The 27800-nt window shown below is 36.8% G+C and overlaps 1 long non-coding RNA gene across 1 annotated transcript; it reads left to right on the top strand.

Moving 5' to 3' along the window:
• Positions 1 to 801: 801 nt before the first annotated feature.
• Positions 802 to 5157, top strand: LOC307066527. Its single transcript, XR_013811383.1, has 3 exons — positions 802 to 897; positions 1195 to 1290; positions 5022 to 5157. It is a non-coding gene; the product is annotated as an uncharacterized lncRNA (long non-coding RNA).
• The last annotated feature ends 22643 nt before the right edge of the window (positions 5158 to 27800 follow it).

Raw genomic sequence — 27800 nt, 5'->3', positions numbered from 1 at the left:
TATTTTTTGATGCACTTCATTATCACATTTGAAATGTTCACTCTTTAACTTAATTAGTAGTGCTTAAAATTACTATTATTTTGTCTTTTAGGTAGCATGATAAGTTACCAGCTGTCTTTGAAGCTTAGTGATGTTGTCAGAGCTGTTATGTAACCTTTTGTTGTCCCTGATTGTTCTCCGTAATGGCATATATTGTTTAAGTTATATTTTTGCACCATAAAACTTTACTGTTTTTATTATATTTGTATTTAATTTTAGAAAAACAGTTATAAGCATCAAATATATTTTAATATATACCTTATTGATATAGCTGGAACATTGACCATTCCATTGTAGAATTTGGGAAAATGCTGGTTTAAACCATGTACGTCCTGTAAGGCATAACTCATGTTTCTGCCTCCTCTTTGAAGCCTTTTTCACTGCCCCAGTCTGTCCTTATTTTCCATATTGAGAAATGCTCTAGCATTTAGTATGAATAACATTTTACACTTGATTGTTTACAGTGTTCTGTTATTGCCAATTTTTGTATCTTTTCTCCATCAGTAGAGACTCTGAAATTGTATACTTTCCATGACAGAATATCAACACTAAGCACAGAGAAGTTGTCTAGCAATTACTTGACATGTGTTGCTCAGAACTCAAGATACTGACAGAAAATTTCACTACCTGTAGTATTTCTCTCCAGAAGTATAGACAATTTAACTTTTTAAACTATGCTCGTGCGAGGGTAAGAACACTAGTTGAGCAAGAATATGTTTATGTCATTTCAGGATTTGGTGACATTTGGGGATGTGGCTGTAGATTTCTCTCAAGAGGAGTGGGAATGGCTGAACCCTGCTCAGAGGAATTTGTACAGGAAAGTGATGTTGCAGAACTATAGGAGCCTGGTATCACTGGGTAAGGAGGTCTCCCTGTAATTCAGAATCTGCACGTAGGGCTGCTTTCCAATGTAATGTTTGGGAAACCTCTGATATAGTTTGCTAAATTTCTGATTTTTGTGCTCCCCCAAATAAATTCAGTTTTGTAGAATTGGCAGCTTCATTAGACTGTCCATGCAACTTCATCTTCCCCATTCTTCAGAATACTTCACCTCTTCCTCAGCTCCCTTCTATAATGGCCTCACCTTCCTGATGACCAAGCAGCTTGATCTGATTTATGGGCCTGGCTAATTCCCCTTTTATTTCTTGTAAGCAGGAGTTTCAGTTTCTAAGCCAGATGTGATCTCATTATTGGAGCAAGGAAAAGAGCCCTGGATGGTGAAGAAGGAGGGGACAAGAGGAGCATGCCCTGGTGAGTGAGAGAGAACTAGGGAGGCAGAGGCCATTGCAAGGAAAAGCTCAGCTATTGTGAAAGTTCCAGCTCATAGTTGATGTTTCCTGGGTAGCCTGAAAAGGCTCAAGGCCTGGGAAGAAACACTGAGGTGTGTCTAGCGTGAGTTCCCCAACCTAACTCTCCTTACACATCATGTGTGTATATTTTCTCTCACACATAACTGTCTTCTCTGATAACATTTTCTTATTCTCTGGATGCAGATGTCACAGTTATCTCCTTGTCCTTGCTTTTTAGTTTTACACACGTTGCTCCATACTATGTTTAAAAATCCAGACACAGCAATGCATATTTTTTCCTTTTTGGTCACTCATTCCTTTCAGATTGAAGGGTTGATTCATTTATTCACTTGATTCACTGAATTTCTACTTTCATAAAATCATTCTGCTCAATTCTTAGGATTATTCAGAGGTTTATAAACCATCAAAGAAAAAATAAAGCATTTCCAGTTGTATTTTCAAGGCTGGGTAACTGGAAAGTGATAGCATTTAATAGAAACAAGTCAGAAGAAAGAACAGGTTGGTAGAGGAAAAGATGAATTTGGCTTGGGACAATAAGAGACTTATTTTTAAGAGATGGGGAGATTGCCAAGGGAAGATATGCAATGTATGATTGGAGGGAGATGGAGGCTAAGAAAAAAAAGTCTGATTTAGAGATGTTAGTGTGAAGGAATGAGGTCATAGTCTTAGAGTTTGAGAGAAAAGTCCTGGTACTGGGGCCTTTGTGGGGAAGTGGACCTTTGACAACTTTCTCAATGTCTTCTCTGGTAAATAACCTCCCTATAGTTTTTTCCTTGGGTTAAATTATATAAATTTTTATTTTTCTAGTTAGTTACCCTTTTCATTTAGATTACAGATTTATTTCTATGAACCTGAGCCATAATCGCTTGTAATTATTTTTCTTTTATATCTAGTAATTTCCAATTTTAATTTATTTTACATAGCAGTTCTTTTTTTAAAAGTTGTTTGGTACTCAGTCAATTTTTTTTTTTTTTTTTGTGGTATGCGGGCCTCTCACTGTTGTGGCCTCTCCCGTTGCGGAGCACAGGCTCCGGATGCGCAGGCTCAGCAGCCATGGCTCACGGGCCCAGCCGCTCCGCGGCATATGGGATCCTCCCAGACCGGGGCACGAACCCGTATCCCCTGCATCGGCAGGCGGACTCTCAACCACTGCGCCACCAGGGAGGCCCGGTACTCAGTCAATTTTATTAATTTTTATTTATTTTTAAAATCCAGCTTTTGGACGTATCTGTTAAATATAAAATATAGTGTCATCATTCTTCTCTTTTCTAATTCTCTATTTTCTGCTTTTCTCTTTACTAATTGTTTCTAATTTCCTTAGGTTTATTTTGTTTTCCATTTTGCTGAAAAAAACTATTAATTTCATTTTCTCATTCACTAATGACATTATTAGGAGTTTTAATTTTCCTCTGAATATAGCTTTAGGTGACTTCCATAGATTCTGATACGTAGTTGTTTTTATTTCCATTTCCTAGACAACCTATTTTTTTTTAAAAATTCCCTTTTACACAAGAGTTGTTTAAAAGAAAGTTTTCTTGTTTTATTGTATCTTGATCAAATTGTTTTATCATATTTGATCAGGATAGTAATTCGTACTAATTCTACTCTCTAACGATTGGAGGATTTTATATGTCCTAATATAGCATTAGTTTTCTTTAACGGTTCCATAGGCTCCAAGGTATAGTCTCTGTTTTCAGTGTAAAGAGCTTATTACATGAGTTTCTTTTTATTATGTTACTAAAGTCTCTCTTTAATCTTTCTTGATTCCATCTATAATTTTTTCTTTCTTATTTTTCGCTGCATTGGGTCTTAGTTGTGGCACGTGGGATCTTTTGTTATTGCACACAGGCTCTTCATTGTGGTGCTTGGGTCTCTAGTTGTGGCATGCAGGCTTCAGAGCACATAGGCTCTCTAGCTGTGGCACGTGGGCTCAGCAGTTGTGGCATGCAGGCTCCAGAGTGCATGGGCTCTGTAGTTGTGGCACGCAGGCTCAGCAGCCGCGCGGCAGGTGGGATCTTAGTTCCCCAACCAGGAACTAAGAAGGTGGATTCTTTACCACTGGACCACCAGGGAAGTCCCTATAATTTTTTCTTAATAACTTTAATTATTTACATACAGTAAATTGCATTCATATAAATTACACGTGATGAGTTCTGACAGTTGTATAAGTCCATGAAACCATCACCACAATCAAGACATAAAACGTTTCTGTCACCCCAAAAGATAGCTTGTACCTCTTTGCAGTTCATTCTTCTTCACTCCTGGCTCAAACACTCATCTGATTTGTCATTTTAGATTACTTTGCATTTAAACTAAATGGAATCATACTGTTATGTGTGGCTTATTTTGTCATCAAAATTATTTTGAAAATCATAGTTTCATATATAACTTACTCCTTTTGTTTCTGAGTAGCAGTCTATTGTATAGATGTTCCACACTTTTTCCATTCACCTGTTGATGCACATTTGGGTTGTTTGCAGTTTGGGGCTATATGAAGTGGTCACATACAGGACTTAGTGTGGACATATGTTTTCATTTCTCTTAGGTAAATATCTAAAAGTGGGAAAACTGAGTCATATGACAGGAATATGTTTAAATTTTTAAGAAACTGCCAGATAGTTTTCCAAAGAGATTGTATCCTTTTCGTTCCCACCAGCACTGTAGAAGAGTTCCAGTTGCTCTATATCTTCACCATATCTTGGTGAGGTTTTTTCTTTTTTTAAATAATTTTATTGAAGTATAGTTGATTTACAATGTTGTTAATTTTTGCTGTGCAGCAAAGTGATTCAGTTACATAATATATATTCTTTTCCATTATGGTTTATCACAGGATATTGAATATAGTTTCCTGTGCTACACAGTAGGACCTTGTTATTTATCCATCCTATATATTGATATAATACTTTGCATCTGCTAATCCCAAAATCCCAATCCTTCTCTCTCCCACCCCTCCTGCCCCTTGGCAAACACAAGTCTGTTCTCTAGATGAGTCTGTTTCTGTTTTGCAAATATATTCATTTGTATTGTATTTTAGATTCCACATATAAGTGATATCATATGGTATTTGTCTTTCTCTTTCTGACTTACTTGGCTTAGTATGATGATCTCTAGGTCCATCCATGTGCTGCAGATGGCATTATTTCATTATTTTTTATAGCTGAGTAATATTCCATTGTGTGTGTATGTACGTATATATATGTGTGTGTGTGTATATATATATATATACACACACACACACATATGTACCATATCTCCTTTATCCATTCACCTGTTGATGGACATTTAGGTTGTTTCCATGTCTTGGCTATTGTACATAGTGCTGCTATGAACATAGTGGTGCATGTATCTTTTTGAATTATAGTTATGTCTGGATATATGTCCAGGAGTGGGATTTCTGGATCATATGGCAAGTCTAGTGTTTTGAGGAACCTCCATACTGTTTTCCATAGAGGCTGCATCAATTTACATTCCCACCAACAATGTAGGAGGGTTCCCTTTATGGTGAGCTATTTTTAGTTTTGTCCATTCTAATGATTGTGTTACGGTATCTCGTAGTTTTATTATGTATTTATCTGATGACTAATGATGTTGAGGATCTTTTCATGTGCTTATTGGCCATTCATGTATCTATTGTGAAGTATCTGTTCAAATCTTTTGCCCATGTTTTCTTAGGTGGTTTTATTATTACTGGCAGACTTCATTTTACTGTACTTCGCAGATATTTCACTTTTTACAAATTGAAGGTTTGTGGTGACCCTGCATTGTCAGATGATGGTTAGTATTTTTTGGCAATAAAGTGCTTTTTAATTAAGGTATGTAAATTGATTTTGTTTAGACTTAATGCTATTGCACACTTAATAGACTACAGTATAGTGTAAACATAACTCTTACATGCACTGGGAAACCAAAAAATTCGTGTGACTCGCTTTATTGCAATATTCATTTTATTGGGGTGGTCTCGAACTGAACCCGTGATACCTCTGAGGTATGCCTGTATAGTCCTGATACAAATTCTTTGTCATTTATGTGTATTGAGATATACGTACCAATTGTGACTTTTATTTTTATTTTCCTACTACTGTCTTTTGAACATCCAAAGTTTTCAATATTTGTGAAGTCCAAATTATTGCCTTGGTTTGTCTTTTTCGTGTCATATCTAAGAAAGTCTTGCTACCCACAGGTCACAAACATTTTCTTCTCTGTTTTCACCTAGGAATGTTATCATTTTGGCTTTATATTTTGGTATATGTTCCACTGAGCTAATTTTTGTGTCTTGTGTGAGGTAAAGGTTGAAGTTCTTTTTTTTTTTTCCCCCTCAATTTGTATATATAGTTTCTCCAGTACCCTTTCTTTTAAAGACTTTCCCTTCCCTTCCCCATTATATTGTCTTGTTGGTACCTTCACTGAAAATCATTTGACCATATATGCATGCATTAAGTTCTAAATTCTGTCCTTTCACCAGTACCACACTGTCTTCATTACTGTAGCTTTATAGTAAATTTTGATATCAGTTCAATTTGTAAAATCACTTTGACTATTTTAATAGATCATTTGCATTTCCATATAAATTCTAGGATGAAGTTGAGAATTTCTACCCAGAAATCCTGCTGGGGTTTTGGTTGGGATTGTGTTGAATCTATGTATCAGTTTGGAGAGAACTGACATCCTAATATCATTTTTTTTCAATTCCTGAGTATTATTTATTTAGCCATTTTTTACAGTCTTAATTTCTCTTAGCAGTCTTAATTTCTCTTAGCAGTGTTTTGTCATATCCAGTGTAGTGGTCTTATATTTTTAAGTATTATATTTATATAGCTATATATAAAAATATATATATACTTATATCTAAAAATTTTTTTCCTGGGTCTTTTATGTTTTTTTGGTGCTGTTATATTAAAAAGACCATTTTCCAATTGTTTGCTGCTAGTATGTAAAAATGTAAATTGATTTTTTATTTTTTTATTAAAGTATAGTTCATTTACAATGTTGTTAGACTTTTATATTAACTTTACATCTTTTGACCTTGCTGGATTGATTTAGCAGCTGTTCTAGTAGTTGTTTTGTAAGTTCCTGAGGATTTTCTGCATGAACAGTCATTTTTTCTGCAAATACAGTTTTATTTTTTCCTTTCTGATCTTTATATGTCTTCTTTTTCTTATTGTAATAGCTAGGACCTCCTGTAAAATGTTGAATAGAATTGGTAAGAGCATATATACTTGCATTGTTGTAAGGGGAAATGTATTCACTCTTTCACTGTTAAGTTGATGTTAGTTACAGATTTTTCATAGATGACCTTTATCAGCTTGAGGAATTTCCTTTCTGTTCCTGGTTTGCTGAGAATTTTTATAATAAACAGGTGTTGAATTTTTTTTTTTTTTTTTTTTTTTTGCGGTATGCGGGCCTCTCACTGTTGTGGCCTCTCCCGTTGCGGAGCACAGGCTCTGGACACGCAGGCTCAGCGGCCATGGTGCACAGGCCCATGTGGGATCTTCCCGGACCAGGGCACAAACCCATGTCCCCTGCCATCGGCAGGCAGACTCTCAACCACTGTGCCACCAGGGAAGCCCTACAGGTGTTGAATTTAGTAAAATACTTTTATATCTATTGAAATGATATGATTTTCCTTTTTAAAATCTGTTAATGTGGTGAATTACATTGATTTTCATATATTAAACCAACCTTGCATTCATGGGACAAACTCCACTTGGTTATGATTATGCCTTCATATTTTCCTGGATTTTATCTGCCATAATTTTATATAAGCTTTACATTTATGTTCATGTGCTACATTGCTTTTGTAAATCATAATAGGAATTCTGGTTTTACTATAAATAAGGTGAGAAACCATTGGAAAGTCTTGAACAGAATAATAGGTGATTTGATTTGGGAATGAAAAGGGTAAGGCAAATTAAGGCCAATGGCAGGTTAATAAAACCAAGAAATTTGATACAAAATTACTTCTATATGAAGGCATCTTAGCTTGAGTATCAATTGAAAACTTACATTTGGTTGGAACATATCACATAGAAAATGATACTCAGGAAGACTGCTTCCAGGCTGCAAAACTTTAACCATGGAGTTTTATGTACAGCCTATGGTAATTAATGGTACCGGGAGTTTTTTTAGCCACACTGACATGAAATTGGTTTTTTAAAGGTAATGAACTTAGCTTGAATGCAGGATAGCTAGCAGCAAGAGAGGAAGGGTGTTTGCAGACTGTTACATTAATATATATATAAAAAGATTATTATGATTTTTCTGATAGTTACCTTAATAGTTATGCATGATTTTCTTAAAATTTTCCTTCATTCTCATTCTCTATAATCTCATTATTAGACTGCATTTAACAGCTGTTAAATCCCTGAATGTCTTATGTAGTTCATTCACCAATTTGTGCTTTAGAAGTTCTTCTTTTCTAATGCATAAATACAAAAGACATTTGTTTTCTTGGTATCTTTTAGATTGGAAGTATGCATTTAAAAACAATGAATTTTCATCAAAGCAAGTTATTTATGAGGAATCATCCAAAGTAAGGACAATGGGAAGAAGCCATCTTAGTTATAACCTTGACTGCCCCAGTTTGAGAGAAGACTCTAAAAATGAGGACTGGTTTAAGAACCACTTGGGAAGTCAGGAGATACGTTCTAGTCAACTGATCATCACTCATAAAGAAATCCTGACTAAAGATCAAAGTGATGAATATACTACATCTTGGCAAACTTTCCATCAGGATGCAATCTTTGATATAAGGCAGAGTTTTCCCACCAAAGAAAGAATACATAAGCATGAGCCACGAAAGAGAAGCTACAGGAAAAAATCTGTTGAAATGAAACGTAAGAAAGTCTATGTAGAAAAGAAACTTTTGAAATGTAATGAATGTGAGAAGGTTTTCAACCAGAGCTCATCTCTTACTCTTCATCAGAGAATTCACACTGGAGAGAAACCCTATGCATGTGTTGAATGTGGGAAAACCTTCAGCCAGAGTGCGAACCTAGCTCAACATAAGAGAATACATACTGGAGAGAAACCCTATGAATGTAAAGAATGTAGGAAAGCCTTCAGCCAGAATGCCCATCTTGCTCAACATCAGAGAGTTCATACCGGAGAGAAACCTTATCAGTGTAAAGAATGTAAAAAAGCCTTCAGCCAGATTGCACACCTGACTCAACATCAGAGGGTTCATACTGGAGAAAGACCTTTTGAATGTATTGAATGTGGAAAGGCCTTTAGTAATGGCTCATTTCTTGCTCAGCATCAGAGAATTCACACAGGAGAGAAGCCTTATGTATGTAACGTGTGTGGGAAAGCCTTCAGCCATCGGGGATACCTAATTGTACATCAGAGAATTCATACCGGAGAGAGACCCTATGAATGTAAGGAATGTAGGAAAACCTTCAGCCAGTATGCACACCTGGCTCAACATCAGAGAGTTCATACTGGAGAGAAACCTTATGAGTGTAAAGTATGTAGGAAAGCCTTCAGCCAGATTGCATACCTTGATCAACATCAGAGGGTTCATACTGGAGAGAAGCCCTATGAATGTATCGAATGTGGGAAGGCCTTTAGCAATAGCTCGTCACTTGCACAACATCAGAGAAGTCATACCGGAGAGAAACCTTACATGTGTAAGGAGTGCAGGAAAACATTTAGCCAGAATGCAGGCCTTGCTCAACATCAGCGAATTCACACTGGAGAGAAACCTTACGAATGTAACATTTGTGGGAAAGCCTTTAGCTATAGTGGATCTCTTACTCTACATCAAAGAATTCATACTGGGGAAAGACCCTATGAATGTAAGGATTGCAGGAAATCTTTCAGGCAGCGAGCACACCTTGCTCATCATGAGAGAATTCATACAATGGAGTCGTTCTTGACTCTTTCCTCCCCCTCCGTGTCCAGTCAGTTGCCAAGACCTGTAGGTTCTATCTCCTAAATATGCCTTGAATCTGACTCTAATTAATTTCCATTCTGTCATCTTTGTCCAGTACACAATAATCTATTTGACATGGACTATAGAAATAACTTTCTAATTGATTTCCCTGTGTTTACCATTTCCTGCTAGTAGTGCATATTGCAGTCAAACTTGTGTTTAAAAAGTTTAATCATATCACTTCTCCTTCATTAAAACCCTTCATTGGCATCCCATAGGTCTTAGGTCAAGGCACACATTCCTCAAAATAGCCTAAAAGACCTCCAACCCCCAATACTTTGTTCCAGTCTACATTTCAGAGTCCCATCTCATGTCAATATCCATCTCATTCTTTGGCTACTTACCAACATTAAGAATTTATAGTGCGGCATCAAGTAGATCTGGGTTCCAGTTCTTACTCTTCCATGTTCTGGCCCTCTAGTTTTGGAGAAACCTTTTGTCCCTTGTAAGCTTCAGTCTTTTTATTTATATTATGGAAATAATAATGGTACTACCTCACGTTAATGTAAGGATTAAATGAGATAATGCATGTGAACTGCTCAGCAGAGTGCCTAGCATAAAGTCATCACTCAATAAACACTAATATAAAATTAAAAGGTACTATGAAAAAAGATCATTTCAGCAATGATTATCTGCGAAATAACAAAGCAACCCAAAAGACTGTAAAGGTTTTTGATTAGGAACAGCAGTCATTGTTCTAAAGGTGGGTAACAGTGGTATCCAGCACAGGAGAGTTAATGTTGGAGTCCATGATGACAGAGTAAGATGGGGGCTTCTGTTTCAACATGAATACACAGAGATATGATTTTGTTGATAAGAAAAACTAACTTCATTATATAGTCAACAGTTTTAAGAAGCCAGGTGTTAAAAATCACTTGTAATAAGTGAAATTTACTGAGATGTATTCATCATTTGCATTTAAACAAAGGCAAAATCATTTTTAAAAGAAAACTTTAAAAGATCAATAAGCAAAGAAGAATAGAAAGTAAAATTTAAGTTTAACTCACCTCTCCTAATTCCAGGTAGATGAATTGTATTTAAACATGTCATTTAAGTAGAAAAGTTGTTAAGCTTCTAAGCTGTAATTCCAAAACTAGAGGGAAAAGAAACCAAAACTATAGGTCAAAACTCATCAACATGTTTGATTTGATATGCATCAAGTTTCAAATGAATATGAATACCTTTAGATGGGATGTGTTTTCCAGTTGTCCACAGTTCAAACCACTACCTGTTCCCTTACATCTGACTTGTTTTACACTTTATATTACTTCCTGACTCCTGAAGGCTTTGAGCATGCAATCAATGCATAACCAGTTCTCTTGTGAACATAAGTACAAAGAAAATGACTAAAGTTTAATGGAGGATTAAAAGAATAGACATTTTATCCTTCTGTAGGGGAAGACTCAGTATTCTACAGACATCAGTAGGCTCCAAATTAACCTATAGATTTGTTAGTAGGCCCCAAATTAATCTATAGATTCTTTGTACCAGACAAAATAAGACTTTCTTTTTAAGGCTTGAAACATTGTGTTTGTCAACATACACACATACACATTCACAACATACTGTACATTAAAGGTGATATTTCATGTCAGTGGCTTAACAGTATTTGGTAAATGAGATTCTGCTCAAAAATATTTCTGTACAAAACAATCACCTTATTCTTTTATCCAGATGCAAAACAAAGTCATTAGAGGACACCATAACATGCTTTATAATCATGGAGAACAGTCTTCCTAAATATGACATGAGATCCAGAAGCCACACACACAAAGATTCTAGGTTTGACTATATAAGAACTTTAATAAGCTTTTATATAGTCAAAGATAGTACAAATGAAAGGTTTTTAAACATTAGAATTGGAAAAAATCATTAAAATATGTTTAGTTTATGAAGTTCGTATCAACATAAAAGTGCTTCTACAAGTCATTTAGAAAAATGACACCTCCTCCCCTCATGGGCAAAAGGGTATAAAGAGGCAACAGGTGACTGATGAAAGTGGTAAGTACTGAATCTCACAAGGATCAGAACACAAGTTAAACAAATGAACTACCATCTTTCAATATCAGGTTGATAAAATTTGCATTGCAAAAGCATAGGAGAGGAGGTACTTCTATGTACTGATGTAAGGGTATATGAATTTGTACAGTATTTCTGAAAGGTAACTTGTCAGCATCAAAATTTTCATTGGGAATCAAGGTTTTCTTTTGCAGTTAAACACAAGTTTATCTTTCCTCCATATCCTATTAAACAGATAAAACAATTTAAAAGGTATCAAAAAAGAGCAGAAGTCATCAGTGGATGAAAGAATCAAATTTTATAAAAGACAAAAGGGAAAAGAGTGGTTATTCATGAAATGTTGCAGAAGAAGCTGTTACCTGAAATGTTGGCATGACAGGGATTTCAGTAATGGGAGTCAGTCTGTCCAAAGGGTCCCTAGAAAAGTTCATGCTTTCAGTTGGCTTGTGTAGAGACTGGGTAATAAGGAGACACGATGACAAGACAGTTAATGATTTTTTATGTGAAAGTTATGTTAGTACCCCTGCCAACAGCTTTCCCACTCCACCCTCTCTTCTATAAGTAAATTGAAATGGATCCCTTCCTTCACACCATTCACAAAAATTAGTTCCAGCTGAATAAAATCCTAAATGTTAAAGTAAATAGTAAAAGTATTAGAAGAAAGTATAGTACCATATGGTTATGACTTTGCTGTTGGACATATCTTCCTAAATTAGACCAAAATGAAAGCCATAATGAAGTTGATTATATCAAAAGTTAGAATGCTTTTAAAAAGACAAGAAGCAGAATGGGAAAAAACTGTAATATAATACAAAGGGAAAGATGTAAGAGTACCTATAAATAGGTAAAGGACAACCAAGCAAGAATAAAAATGAACAAAGGATAAGAATGCACAAGTCAGAAGAAATACAGATGGACCATAAGTATGAGTCCCTGCTTAACCTTGCTAGTATTGAGAGGTGCAAATTTAAGTAATCTACAATAATAAAAAACTTGGTAGTTGTGTAGAGAAATAAATACTCTCATCAGTGCTAATTTAGAGGCACTGAAGTTTTAAAAATGCTCACTATAACCCCTTTGGAGGGAAGCACAGTACATGAAACTGGGAACAATCTAAATTTCCATCAATAGAGTCATGACTAGAAGTACTAGCACCAGTTTTAAAAAATGGACTGGTGGGCTTCCCTTGTGGCGCAGTGGTTGAGAGTCCGCCTGCCGATGCAGGGGACACGGGTTTGTGCCCTGGTCTGGGAAGATCCCACATGCCGCGGAGCGGCTGGGCCCGTGAGCTGTGGCTGCTGGGCCTGCGCGTCCGGGGCCTGTGCTCTGCAATGGGAGAGGCCACAACAGTGAGAGGCCCGTGTACTGCAAGAAAAAAAAAAAAAAGGACTGGTAATATTGGCATGGATTTGACTAAAAGACACTGATTGAAAATGGAAATTTTTCAGAATAATAGAGTATTATATATTTTAAATATATTTCTAATACTTTTATACAAGTATGCAAGTACTTAGAAAAAGTCCTGAACAGACACATCCAACTGATAAGTGTTTCTTTGGGGGAGGGAACTAGAATTGGACATTCTGGTCAAGAGGGTAGATTTACCATTATCTGTAATGTTTGAAGTTTTAAATAAGAATGTTAAAATTTTAAAAACTTAAACTATGAAAAACTTCGACAAACTCACAGAGAACTAGAGCAGCTAGAGTGAGAGTTGGCAGCCTAAGTTGAAAGCTTTTTTGGAATTTGGAGAATTTCTCATCAACTCACCAGCCCTTCCCATGCAGGCAGAGATCCCAGTAAACCTTTTCATTCAGGGAAACAGATCTACAATGAGAATAACCAAAGAACCTCCTGCTATCTACCTAAGATAATCAAACCATATCATTCTTAAGTGTGAACAGACAGCTAAGGATCATCACAGATGAAGAAAAGTACCAGCATAATAAGGACCAAGAGAGAGACTAAACCAGAGTAGGGAAAGTTATATAATGAGAAAAAAATAAAAATTTATGTTAGTCTGAGATTTGAATAGATGTTGCACTTTTAAAGCAAATATGGGAAGCTGCCAAAAACAGGAATAAGACAGAACTCCTAAGAATGAAAAAACATTATTGCTGTAAGGTTTGAAAGAAAATTGTGGAAACTCTTCAAGTTCATAAATTGAAAAGTTAAATGAGAAACAAAAGGGACCTGGAAGTTCAGAAGGTCCAACATCTAATTAATATGAGTTCCAGAAAAAAAATAGAGAAAATATAATAGGAATGTATCAAATAAATGATTAAGAATCTTTCCAAACTGAAGAAAATTATGAACATTCAGCTAGGAATAGCTCACTCAATGTTGAGCAGGCTGAAGTGGCAAAAAGCACAATTACAATAGAAAAAAAAGACACCCAGAAATACGCTTGTGAAATTTCATAATACTAAAGATGAGCCCATCCTAAAAGCTTTCAAAAAATGGAAGTTTCTCCTGATAAAGAATAATGATCAAGATAGCATTAGCCCTCCCTCTGATGAGCAATATTAGATTGTAGAATACAGAACAGCACCTTCCAACTTATGAGTTAAAACTGCTTTGAAGGGCTTCCCTGGTGGCGCAGTGGTTGAGAGTCCGCCTGCCGATGCAGGGGACACAGGTTCGTGCCCCGGTCCGGGAAGATCCCACATGCCGTGGAGCGGCTGGGCCCGTGAGCCGTGGCCGCTGGGCCTGCACGTCCGGGGCCTGTGCTCTGCAATGGGAGAGGCCACAACAGTGAGAGACCCGTGTACCGCAAAAAAAAAAAACAAAAAAAAAAACTGCTTTGAATCTAGAACTTTATACCCAAATAGTAATTAAACATGAGGCCAAGGACTGATATTTTGTGTTACCAGTTTACTTCAGTTTACTCCCACTGTCTTTTAATAGGGTGTTGAATGATTAGCTTCAGCAAAATCTGGACGGAAAAGGAAAAAAACAGGAAAGGCTTTAAACAGTGGATCTAACCTAGTAAAGTGGTGTTGAGGATGAATAGGATGATCACCCTGCAAGAATCAGACCAAATTACTGGTAGGCTAGATATCCAGGGAATCAGTGAAGAGGAACTTAAGAATGAAAGGGGTGGGTTACATTAAATAAAATTAATTCAAAGTTTGAGGATTTTAGTAATATGGTGAAGACAGAAGTTCGTCAGAAGGAAAGGAAAACAATTACTGGCTCTGGAAAAAAAAAAGGAGAAGCCATACCAGATATTATGGTCCTAACATAAAGCAAGCCCCCATAAAATGTGACATGACTTTGGAAAATAACTAGAATATGAAAAAAAAATCCGTATGACTAATACAAGGAATAGATTCCTTTAGGTGGGTACTGGAATAACATTGGACTTGTAGAGCAGAAAATGTAATCGTCACACGTTACTTGGCTCTGACTCTTCAGAGAATAATATTTACGTGGTGATAATGATCTAATGCTATTTTATTTCCAACTTTAAAATAGACAAATCACCGAAGTCTCTGTGTATATATATCTACATATCTAATATCTACTTAATAATGTAAAGGCAAAATATAGCTGATATAGACTGGATGGTTGGAGGTTGACAAGGAAATAAGAGCTTGAAGCAAGGATAAAGGGAAATATGCTCATTGTATATAGAGGGGATTCAGGACATGTCTAAAGGCGATGGAATAAGAAATGTAGGTTAGCTGTATTTCAAGTTAAAACACATCAGAGGAGCTAATATAACTCAGTGGGATGAATTAAATCCTTACCTTTCATAAGAAAGACTGTATAAAGTTGATAAATTTACAAATAAAATTACAACAACTGTAATCAGGATTATGACAGAAACCCAATTCAAATCAGCTTAGGAAAAAGGTATTTATTAGATTCTATAACTCAAAAATGTAGAGCATGTATGTTACAGTCTCAGGTAGGCTGCATGTAAGTGTTCAAACTCATCAGAGATTAGTAGCTCACAGCTCTGTGTTCAGTTGTTTCATTCTCTGGCAGGTTCTGTCTCTTGGTAGGAAGAAAATGGCATCTGATGATATTACACTTAAAAAGTCCTTAGAGCTTTTAATCTCAAAAGCAAGGTAATCTTCTCTTTCTGAGCCTCCATGTCAATCCCTGGGAGAAAAATATAATTTGTTCCAGTTTATGCTATGTGCCCACTCTGGACCAATCACCAGATCCAGGGTAGGGAGTACTCTGGCCAAGCTGGGTCAAGTTCACATACCAGGGGAATTGGATCATTGGATGGCCAGTTAACAAAATTCCCATGGGATGGGGGTAGGGTGGAGGGCAGTTGAGAATCAGTTCCCGTAAAGAAAACAGACCTGAACTGACATATAAGGGCATCACTGATTCACTAAATGTGTAGATATACCTATCTTTTGCTGCAGAAATACTGTGTGTAATTACAGGGAGCTGCCTCAGCCCCTGTAGCAAGGGTAAGTTAAATTTCCAGGGGTCAACTGGACTCAGTACACAGTTGCTAGTAATTAAGCTATCTTGCCAGACTCCTGAGATGGCTGCACATTGGACAAGGTAATTCCAACAGCAAGAGACTAGGGCTTGGGTGACAAGTGGTTGGGCCTCACCTGCACCATTTATGCCAGGAGACATCAGGGGAGTTCCCTTTAGAGACCTCCAAAGAAGGCTTTCTGCACAGAGGATGTCAGAGACAGCCAACAAAAAGTGAAGCTGTTTACAAAAAGGACAGCAGATCTGCTCTACAAAGGGGATTGCCTTCCAGTTTAGAAAAACTCCATTCCCCCCCCAGCCCCTTTTCATGGTCCCTATGGAAGGGTAGCAGACTGGTACATTCCCATAAGGAGGCAAATTCAAATGTATGTATGCGGAGCTTTTAAAAATACTAACTTTGAATTTAAAGTGGTGGGACCAAGATATCTCTATCCATTTCTCCTTTCTGAAACCAAGTGAAAGCAACAAGAAGAATAAGAAACAGAAGGAAACACTATTTTTGATGAAGTAAAGAAACATCTATAATTCTGAGTCTCAAAATCCACAAGGAAATGCTGCTAAATGTGGTGAGAATCCTGGGAGAGGAAACTGATGATGCACTGATGAGCACAAAATACCTCCAAAGTAGTGGCATATCTGGAAGGGCAAAAGAAAAGGCACCTCACCTGAAGCCTCAGTATTACTCTGAAAAGTCTGGCTTTAGAAGTCTCCGTAAATTCTGTTTACAATTGCAAAAGAGTGGCAGGGGTGAGGAGCTGGAGTGTTCAAGGAGGAAGTACATGGGTTTTGAAGAGGTGATTTATCATCTGACAGAGGAGAGGCAAGCTGCGAATGATGTGCAGGACTGCAAGGTAAATGCTAAATCCTTGCTACTCAACATGTGGGGCATGGACTAGCAGCATCAGCCTCACCTCGTAATTTCTTAGGATTCCATAATCTTGGGCCTTAGTCCGGAGCTAGTAATTCAGAATCTGTATCTTACAAGATGCCCAGGTGATCTGAATACACAGTAATAAGTGAGAATCACTAGGCTAAAACAAATTTCCTTCTAGTCTAGAATACAGGCCTTTGATAAACAGCCAGATCAGGAAGAGCTCTACTCATTCAAAAATGTAGTCTAGTCTTTCAGAGACCCTATGGAATGATAGTAGACTCAGATTTAGAAATTCCTCTTACTAAAATTGAACAAAGTGAGGAAGAAAAAACCCCAATAAACTAGCATCGTTGAAAGAGGAAAGTGATACCACCTTATATCACACACTATGAAAAGTAGAATACAGAATTAACAGAGCCACATTAAAAGAACATGCCAATATCTTTGGCACTGTCTTCCCTCTGGTAAAGTGGCATAATGGAGAAAAAGTAGGCAGAAGAAATTCTGAAAAACTTTACTAATATATCTCAAGATGGGCAAGATGTAGGCAGCACTGGACAAAGGTACATAACATTTCCTTAGCTAACCTTCATTCTAGATAAATACTAGTTTGAATAGGAAAGGCAAGTTGGCAGTATCTATCAAAATATGCCTATCTTTTGATCCAGCAATTTAATTCTCCAAAAATATTGGTAAAAAATTTCAAAAGCATATGTGAAAGACTGTTAATTGCAACCTTGTTTTTAAAAATAAATCCTAGCTCCACAGTGAGGCCTACCCTAACTAAATGCTTATTTGAGATCTGCTGGTGAAGATGGAATTATAGAGAATTATTTACCCTCCCATCTGAAACAATAAAACACTGGACAAAACATGAAACCTTGGCATTCAAGACATTGGATAACAGGCAATGAAACAGAGATCCCTGAAAAATGGGAAACAAATGAGATGAGTACTATGATTTCCCCAGATAACTGCATGGAAAATTTCCAGGCTGTTGCCTCCCAAAGTTGAGGAAATGAAGTTAAAAGTCACAGAGACTGAGGAGACTGGAGTTCACAGGATGAAGTGCCTGAAAGCTCTTAGAGGAAAAAACCCTAGACATCTGCAGAAATTTTAGCTGAATTTTACCTGAATACTCATCAGAACATGCATGTGAAGAAACTACCTGAAGCTGGAGAAAAAAACTGATAGAACTACAAAAAGAAATAGACAAATCCAAATCTTTAAAGTAAAGACTGTTACAAGAAACAAAGAAGGACACTACATAATGATCAAGGGAGCAATCCAAGAAGATATAACAATTGTAAATACATAGGTACCCAACATAGGAGCACCTCAATATATAAGGCAAATATTAACAGATATAAAAGGAAAAATCCACAGTAATACAATTAATAGTAGGAGACTTTTAACACTCCACTTACATCAATGGATATAAATAACACACACTTAAATAACACAGTAGAGCAAATGGACTTAATTGACACCTATAGAGCAGCAGTCCCCAACCTTTTTGGCACCAGGGACTGGTTTTGTGGAAGACAAGTTTTCCACAGACCAGGGTTGGCAGGGCGGATGGTTTTGGGATGATTCAAGCACATTTCATTTATTGTGCACTTTACTTCTATTATTATTACATTGTAATGTATAATGAAATAATTATACAACTCACCATAATGCTGACAGGAGGTGGAGCTCAGGTGGTAGTGCGAGCGGTGGAGAGTGGCTGTAATACAGATGAAGCTTCGCTCACTCGCCTGCCGCTCACCTCCTGCCATGCGGCCTGCTTCCTAACAGGCCACAGACTGGTTGGGGACCCCTGCTATAGAGCATACTATCCAAAAGCAGAATACACATTCTTTTCAAGTGCACATGGAACATTCTCCAGGATAGATCACATGCTAGGTGGCAAAACAAGCCTCAGTAAATTTAAGAAAATTGAAATCATATCATCTTTTCTGACCACAATGCTATAAGGCTAGAGTCAACTACAAGAAAAACTGCAAAAAAACAGACACGTGTAGGCTGAATAAAATGCTACTAAACAACAAATGGATCACTGAAGAAATCAAAGAGGAAATCAAAAAATACCTACAGATGAAAACATGACAATCCAGAACCTATGGGACACCACAAAAGCAGTTCTAAGAGGGAAATCTACAGTGATACAATCTTGACTCAGAAAACAAGGAAGAGCTCAAATAAACAACCTAACCTTACACGTAAAGGAACTAGAGAAAGAAGAACAAACAAAACCTGAAGTTAGTAGAAGGAAAATAAATCATAAAGATTCAGAGCAGAAACAAATGAAATAAGAGACTAAAAAAAATAGAAAAGATCAATGGAACTAAAAGCTGGTTCTTTGAAGGGATCAATAAAATTGATAAACCTTTAGCCAGATTCATCAAAAAAAAAAAAGGGGAGAGGGTCCATTTCAATAAAATCAGAAATGAAAAAGGAGACGTTACAACCGAAAACACAGAAATAAAAAGGATCATAAGAGACTACCATGAGCAATTATAGGCCAATAAAATGGACAACCTAGAAGAAATGGACAAATTCTTACAAAGGTACAATCACCCAAGACTGAGACAGGAAGAAATAGAAAATATGAACAGACCAATTACCAGTACTGAAATTGAATCAGTAATTTAAAAACTCCCAACAAACAAAAGTCCAGGACAAGATGGCTTCACAGGTGAATTCTACCGAACATTTAGAGAAGTTAACAACTATCCTTCTGAAATGATTCCAGAAAACTGCAGAAGAAGGAACACTTCCAAACTCATTCTGTGCAGCCACCATCACCCTGACACCAAAATCTGACAAGAGAATTCCCTGGTGGTCCAGTGGTTAGGACTCCGTGCAGGGGCCCCAGGATCACTCCGTGGTCAGGGAGCTAAGACCCCACAAGCTGTGTGGCGTGGCCAAAAACAAAAAAACAAAAAACTCAGACAAAGATATCACCAAAAAAAGAATTACAGGTCAATATAACTGGTGAACATAGATGCAAAAATCCTCAACAAAATACTAGCAAACCAAATAATACATTAAAAGGATCACACAACCAATATCAAGTGGGATTTATCCCAGGGAGGCAAGGATTTTTCAATATCTACAAATCAGTCAATGTGATGATACACAACATTAAAAAACTGGAAAATGAAAACCATACAATCATTACCATAGATGCAGAAAAAGCTTTTGATAATACTCAACATCCATTTATAAAAACTCTCCAGAAAGTGGGCTTAGAGGGAACATACTTCAACATAATGAAGACCATATATGATAAAGCTAACATTGTAATCAGTGGTGAAAAGCTGAATGCATTCCCTCTAGGAACAAGACAAGGATGCTCACTCTCGCCACTTTTATTCAACATACTTTTGGAAGTCCTAGCCACAGCAATCCGAGAAGAAAAACAAGAAAAGAAATCCAAATTGGAAAACAAGAAGTACAACTGTCACTGTTTGCAGATGACATGATACTATACATAGAGAATCATAGACACTACCGGAATACTAGAGTTCATCAATAAATTCAGTAAATTTGCAGGATATAAAATTAATATACAGAAATCTGTTGAATTTCTATACACTAACTACAAAATATCAGAAAGAAAAATTAAGGAAACAATTCCATTTACCACTGCATTAAAAAGAATAAAATTCTGAGTAATAAACCTATCTAAGAGGGCAAAAGACCTGTATAAGACTGATGAAAGAAACTGAAGACAATACAAACAGATGGAAAGATATACAGTGCTCTTGGACTGGAAGAATCAATATTGTTAAAATGACCATACTACTGAAGGCAATCTGCAGATTCATTGCAATTCCTATCAAATTACCAATGGCATTTTTCACAGAACTAGAACAAAAAAACTTTTAATTTGTATGGAAATACAAAAGACTCCTAGTAGCAAAAGCAATCTTAAGAAAGAATGGAAGTGGAGGAATCATGCTCCCTGACTTCAGACTATAATACAAAGTGACAGTAATCAAAACAGTACAGTACTGGCACAAAATCAGACAGATCAATGGAACAGGACAGAAAGCCCAGAAATAAACCCACACACTTATGGTCAATTAACCTACGACAAAGGAGGCAAGAATATAAAATGGAGGGCTTCCCTGGTGGTGCAGTCATTAAGAATCCACCTGCCAATGCAGGGGACATGGGTTCAAGCCCTGGTCTTGGAAGATCCCACATGCCACGGAGCAACTAAGCCCATGCGCCACAACTACTGAGCCTACGCTCTAGAGCCCACAAGCCACAACTTCTGAGCCCACGTGCCACAACTACTGAAGCCTGTGTGCCTAGAGCCCTGCCCCACAACAGGACAAGCCACCACAGTGAGAAGCCTGCGTACTACAACAAAGAGCAGGCCCCACTCGTCACGACTAGAGAAAGCCCGTGCGCAGCAACAAAGACCCAAAAAATAAATAAATTTTTTAAACAAGAACATAAAATGGAGAAAAGACAGTACCTTTAATAATAAGTGCTGGGAAAACTGGACAGCTACTTGTAAAAGAATGAAATTAGAACATTCTATAACATCATATACAAAAATCAACTCAAAATGGATCAAATACCTAAATGTAAGACTGGATACTATAAAGCTCCTAGAGGAAAACATAAGCAGAACACTCTTTGACATAAATCATAGCAATATTTTTTTGGATCCTTCTCCTAAAGTAATGGAAATAAAAGCAAAAATAAACAAACGGGACCTAATTAAGCTTAAAAGTTTCTGAACAGCAAAAGAAACCATGAACAAAACAAAAGACAACTTAGGGAATGGGAGAAAATATTTGCAAATGATGCAACCACAAGGGATTAATTTCCAAAATATACAAACAGCTCATACAGCTCAGAATCAAAAAACAAACAACCCAATTAAAAAAAAAATGGACAGAAGACCTAAACAGACATTTCTCCAAAAAAGACATACAGATAGCCAACAAGCATATGAAAAGATGCTTCACATTGCTTATCAGTAGAGAAATGCAAATCAAAACTACAATGAGGTGTCACCTCACACCAGTCAGAATGGCCATCAAAAAGTCCACAAATAATAAATGCTGGAGAGGGTGTGGGAAAAGGGAACCCTCCTACACTGTTGGTGGGAATGTAAATTGGTACAGCCACTACGGAGAACAGTAAGGAGGTTCCTGAAAACACTAAACATAGAGTTACCATATGATCCTGCAATCCAACTCCTGGGCATATATCCAGAGAAAACTATAATTTGAAATGATACATGCACCACAATGTTCACTGCAGCACTATTTACAATAGCTAAGACATGGAAACAACCTAAATGTCCATCAAAAGATGAATGGGTAAAAAAGATGTGGTATATATGTACAAAGGAATACTACTCAGCCATAAAAAAGAATAAAATAATGCCATTTGCAGCAACATGGATGGACCCAGAGATTATCATATTAAGTGAAGTAAGTCAGACAAAGACAGATATCATATGATATCGCTTATATGTGGAATCTAAAAAAAATGATACTAATGAACTTATTTACAAAACAGCAAAAGACTCACAGATACAGAAAACAAACTATGGTTACAAAAGGGGAAAGGTGGGGAGTGGGAATAAATTAGGAGCTTGGGATTAAGAGATACACACTATTGTATATAAAATAAACAACAATGACCTACTATATAGCACAGGGAACTATATTCAATATCTTGTAATAACCTATAATGAAAAAGAATCTGAAAAACATATATATATAAATATATATATAATACTAAGTCACTCTGCTGTACATCTGAAACTAACACAACACTGTAAATCAACTATACTTCAATTTAAAAAAGAAATAGACAAATCCACAATTATAATAGATTTTGACATGCATCTCCCAAAGAACAAGTTGACTGAAAATCAGTAAGGGCACTGAAGACTTGAACAACACTATCAGCCAACTTGACCTAACTGACATTTAAAAAACACTCCACCGAAGAACAGTAGTATGCATTCTTTTTAAATGCACCCAGAACATTTACCAAGATAGACAATATTCCAGGCCTTAAAACACATCTCAATAAATTTAAAAGAATTCAATTCATACAAAATGTTTTCTAACTAGAATGGATTAAGTTAGAAATCAATAATAAAGATAATTGGAAAATCCCCCAAATATTTGGATCTAAATAGCACAATTTTTAGTAACCCATGGGTTAAAAGAGAAATCAAAAGGCAAAACAAAGTATTTCTAATTGAATGAAACTTGTAACACAACATACCAAAATATGTGGAATGCAGCTAACACATTACTTAGAAGGACACATAATATTACTGTCTAAGTTGTAAAATAAAACTCTCAAATCAATGACTTCAATTTCCACCTTAATAAATTAGAAAATGAAGAGCAATGAAACCCAAAGTTACCATAAGAATGGAAATAAAGAAATCAGTAGGAAACAGAAAAGACAAAAGCAGGTCAATAAAACCAATAAATCTGCACTCAGACAATATGAAAGAGATAACATACAAGTTACCAATATCTGGAATGGCAGAGATGACATCACTACAGTTATTAAACGGATAAGGGAATATTGGGAACTTTATGTAAATAAATTTAACCACTTAGATAAAATGGAAAAATTTTCTTGAAAGAACCAAACTGCCAACCTTACCCAAGAAGAAATAGATAATTCTTCAACTTATTCCTGGATTATCCTTTGTCAAGTGCTTTTTTTTTTTTTTTTTTTTTTTTTTGCGGTACATGGGCCTCTCACTGCTGTGGACTCTCCCGTTGCGGAGCACAGGCTCCGGACACGCAGGCTCAGCGGCCATGGCTCACGGGCCCAGCTGCTCCGCAGCATGTGGGATCTTCCCGGACTGGGGCACGAACCCGTGTCCCCTGCATCGGCAGGCAGACTCTCAACCACTGCGCCACCAGGGAAACCCCTGTCAAGTGCTTTTTATAAAGGAATAGATGTTTGATTTCTTCATATATCTGCCACAATTAGTAACAGACCCAGTTTCCCACAGCAAATTTTATAACCTTCATGAAATAAACACAAAGTGAAACTCACCTTTTGGGATCTTAAATAATGAAGCAGGCTAGGTAGATGAGCTTTTGTCTGTCAACAAAAAGATCATTAACTTTAAATTCATAGTCAAGAAGTATCAAAAGCAGAATTAATGACCATGGAACATAAACTGAAAAACTTTTATCTTGCAAACGAATTTGAGGAAATATAGGATTGGTCAATTAAAAAAATAGGATTGAGTGTACAGTCTACCTTGGCTTTTTCCAAATAGCTGCTTGTTCTCTTCTAAATGACTCAAAGTTCATTCCATTTTTCGGCAATGTGGCAGGAGTACTGGGAATCAAACATACTGGGGCAATAAGAAATGACTGAGGCAAATTCAGCACGAGGTCATCGAGCAGATGCCCACAGGATGTAGGTTCTGTGTCACGTGGTGCCAGCGGTGGAGGAAAAGGTGGGCTTGCCCCTCGAGGTGGCGGGGCCCGAGGGGGGTGGCCCGAGATGCAGCCAGAGTAGTGGAGTGGTCTGCACTTTAGGGAGTTAAATTACATGTCAAGTTCCTGACTTTAAAATCAGGTGGGAAATTGGGGGCTTTCTCATTTCTAACCTGTTACATCTGCCTGAATTGCCTGAATTTCTGCATATGTATCTGAGAAAGAAGAAACTGCTGAAGAAAAACCCACACGTTTGAAGATTAAATTATTTGATGCTTATTAGCCAATTTCTGAATTCTTACGTATTTCCAGGAGTGTGTGACATATCAGAAAACAGCACAGGAAGTATCACATAATGGGTCTTCCCCATCATGATTTAAATCCCAGCATTTTCAGTTACTTCTGTGATTCCTCTGTACTCATTACAGTTGACCCCAAATCACTTGGGTCTGATCTGCGTGGGTCCCCTTATTCAATAGTAAATTTAATTCTGTATCTATTAAAAAAGTGCAATTTGTAATTTAAACCTTCCAAATGTTTTCAGATACCATGCTGTTATTGCTAGTTTAGTTCTGTATGAACAGGGAATATACTTTATATAACTAAATTTAAAAAATTTATTAAGATTTGTTTTACGGTCTCTCTTGGTAAATGTACCATGTGTACTTGGAAAGAAAGTGTATTCTACTCTTGTGGAGTGGAATGTTTTATAAAGGTCAACTCATTAATTTGGTTGATCATGTTCAGTTTTATATTCTTACAGATTTTCTACTTGTTCTATCAATGACAGAGAGAGAAGTGGTGAAGTTTCTAATGATAACTGTAGACTATTTACACTTTCTTTTTTCCTTTGTGAAATCTGCACCTCTGTAGTTTGATGCATATAGGTTTAGGATTGTTATGTTTACCTGGAAAATTTATTGTTACGTAGTGTCTTTTTCCCTGATTATATTCCTTACTCTGAAGTCTACTTCATCTGATATTAAAAGTGAATTCAGCTTCCTTTTAACCAATGCTTGCATGATCTATCTTTCCCCACTACTTAACTTTTACCTATGCCTTTAAAGTGACTTTCTGCTAGACAGCATATAGCTGTGTCCTGCTTTTTCATGCAGTCTTATAATCTGTCTTTTAACTGGTGTGTTTTGACCCTTTTTCTTTTTTTTTTTGCGGTACGTGGGCCTCTCACTGCTGTGGCCTCTCCCGCTGCAGAGCACAGGCTCTGGACGCGCAGGCTCAGCGGCCATGGCTCACGGGCCCAGCCGCTCCGCGGCATGTGGGATCTTCCCGGACCGGGGCACGAACCCGTGTCCCCTGCATCGGCAGGCGGACTCTCAACCACTGCGCCACCAGGGAAGCCCTGACCATTTATATTTGATGCAATTTTTTATATATTTAGATTAAAACCCATCCATCCTCTTAACTATTTTCTAATTGTTCTATTCTTTGGTTTTTGTTCTCTTTCTGCCTTCTATTAGGTTAACTGAGGATTTTTAATTATTCCATTTTATTCTATTAACTGCTTACATCTCTTTAAAATGTTTTAGAGGTTACTGTAAGGTTATAATATGTCTTTAACTAACCAGAATATATCTTCAAGTAATGTAACATTAACAAGATATTACACAATGTATTTCTTAATTTCTCCCTCACATCCTTTGTGCTTCTGTCATCTATTTACACTGATATATGCTATAGCATACTGTTTTAGACAGCTTTTAGGTATTTAGATAAATTTAAAAAAAAACCTATCTTACCTTCATTTATTCCATTTCCAGATCTTTCTTTGTGCATCTCCTTCTGTTTAAAGAACTTCATTTAACAGTTCTTTTAGAGTAGGGTCTTCTGGCAATGTATTTTCTGTTTTTTCCTCCTCTGAGAAGGTCTTCATTTCTCTATCAATTCTGAAAGACATTTTCATGAAAAATTTCATAAAGACAGTTTTTCCCCCTTTTGTTCCTATGTAATGTCTTTTAAAAAAAATCTTTCCTTGTATTCTTTGAAGCCTTATAGATTTTTGTTCTGGTGTCATTATCCATTGTTTATTCAAATATTTCTTCTCACCCAATTTCTCTATTCCTTCCGGGAATCCAATTCTGCATGTGTTGGACCAATAGATCTTTTCCCACAGCTCTTGGGCGATCTGTTCTTTTCTGTCACCCGTGCCCTCCTCTGTGTTTCAGTTTGGCTATTCTTATTGACTTACCTTCAAGTTGACTTATTCTTTCCTTGGCTATGTCAAGTATACCTATGGGCCTGTTGAAGGTATTGTTCCCCATCTCTTTACTGTGTTCATTTCAGTATTTCCATTTGATTCTCATAGTTCCATCTCTGATCAAATGACCCATCTAATTTGCCTGTTGTACACTTTTTTCATTAGAGCCTTTAACATATTATTTAAAATTCTGTGTGAGGTAGTCTGGGTCTAGTTCTTGACTGCTTTGTCTTTTGGTGGGTGGTGATTTTTCTTGCATTTTTGTATGTCTTGTAAATTTTTATTTATTTTTTGGCCCAAACCCAGGTATCTCATGTAGGACAGTAGAAACAGAGGTAAACAGATTTAAGCCCTAGAAACGGTCATGTCATTTCTTGTTATGCCTTTCATGTAGGTTTTCATTAATATAGTTAAAAATTGGACTAGGTTTAAGGTTGCTCCTTGTTGTGGTTACCCTAAGTTCATCACAGCCTTCAAAATTCACTAGTGATTCCTTAGAGTGAGGGCATGTTTTCCACGGGTTAATCTCAATGTCTGTGTGACCTTCAAATTTCAGTGTTCTCTTTGGATTATGCCTTAGAGACATGCCAGCTAAACTAAGATATTTTCATTCATTCATTCAATATTATTGAGTACTTACCACTTCCTATGTGCCAGTCACTGTACTAAATGCTGGAACTTGTAACTCCCCTAATACTCCACAACCCTCTGCCTTTAGTTTGTACCTCTGTATTTTCTCTCTTGCCTTCAATAGCCTCCCAACTTTTGTGTGCCTAGTAAATATCTATTCTTCTTTTAATATTATCGCTGTCTCCAAAAGTGATCCATCACCATGGAGTTCATCATCCTCTATATTACCTGTGTACCTTATATGCTTCCATATTTAAATATCTTGTATTCCCTAAACTGTAAATGCCTGCAGACAAGAATAGTGTCTTATTAGTACATATTAGGTTTGTGACCATTGATTTGGAACCAACCTCTATGGCAGATTGACAGAGGACTTAACAAAGTAGAGGGGTGTGTGTATAGAAGGATAGGGAGAAAAGACATGCCCCTCCATGAGCCTTCTCTATGCTGTTTGCTCATCCATTTGCTTGAAGTGTTGATTTTTTATGCTGATCTTGCAGACTGATATGAGAAGTTTAAATGGAAAATTGTTCTATTATCCTACATGCATGCTCCCTTCACAAATCCAGTTGTTGTCTTCTCAGCTGTGGTCAAAGTTAGAGGGACCTAATCCATGTGGTCAAACATTTCACAAAGTTGTCTTAGATATAGGTGCTTTCAAAAGTAGCTTTTGCAATAGAAAAACGCACACAGAAGAGTCCAACTGTATATAACCCAATTCCAAAAAAGAATTCTGATTTTATTTCTTACACATTTTGCACAAACTGGAAAGAAGCACTGAAAACTATTATATATATGGTGAACAGCTGACATGAAAGAGCCTGGCACATAAATGCAGGGTTTTTCCCATGTATTA

Source organism: Hyperoodon ampullatus, assembly GCF_949752795.1.
Source record: "Hyperoodon ampullatus genome assembly, chromosome: 18".
NCBI classification, from domain to species: Eukaryota; Metazoa; Chordata; class Mammalia; order Artiodactyla; family Ziphiidae; genus Hyperoodon; species Hyperoodon ampullatus.
This window is presented reverse-complemented; position numbering and strand designations above follow the sequence as displayed.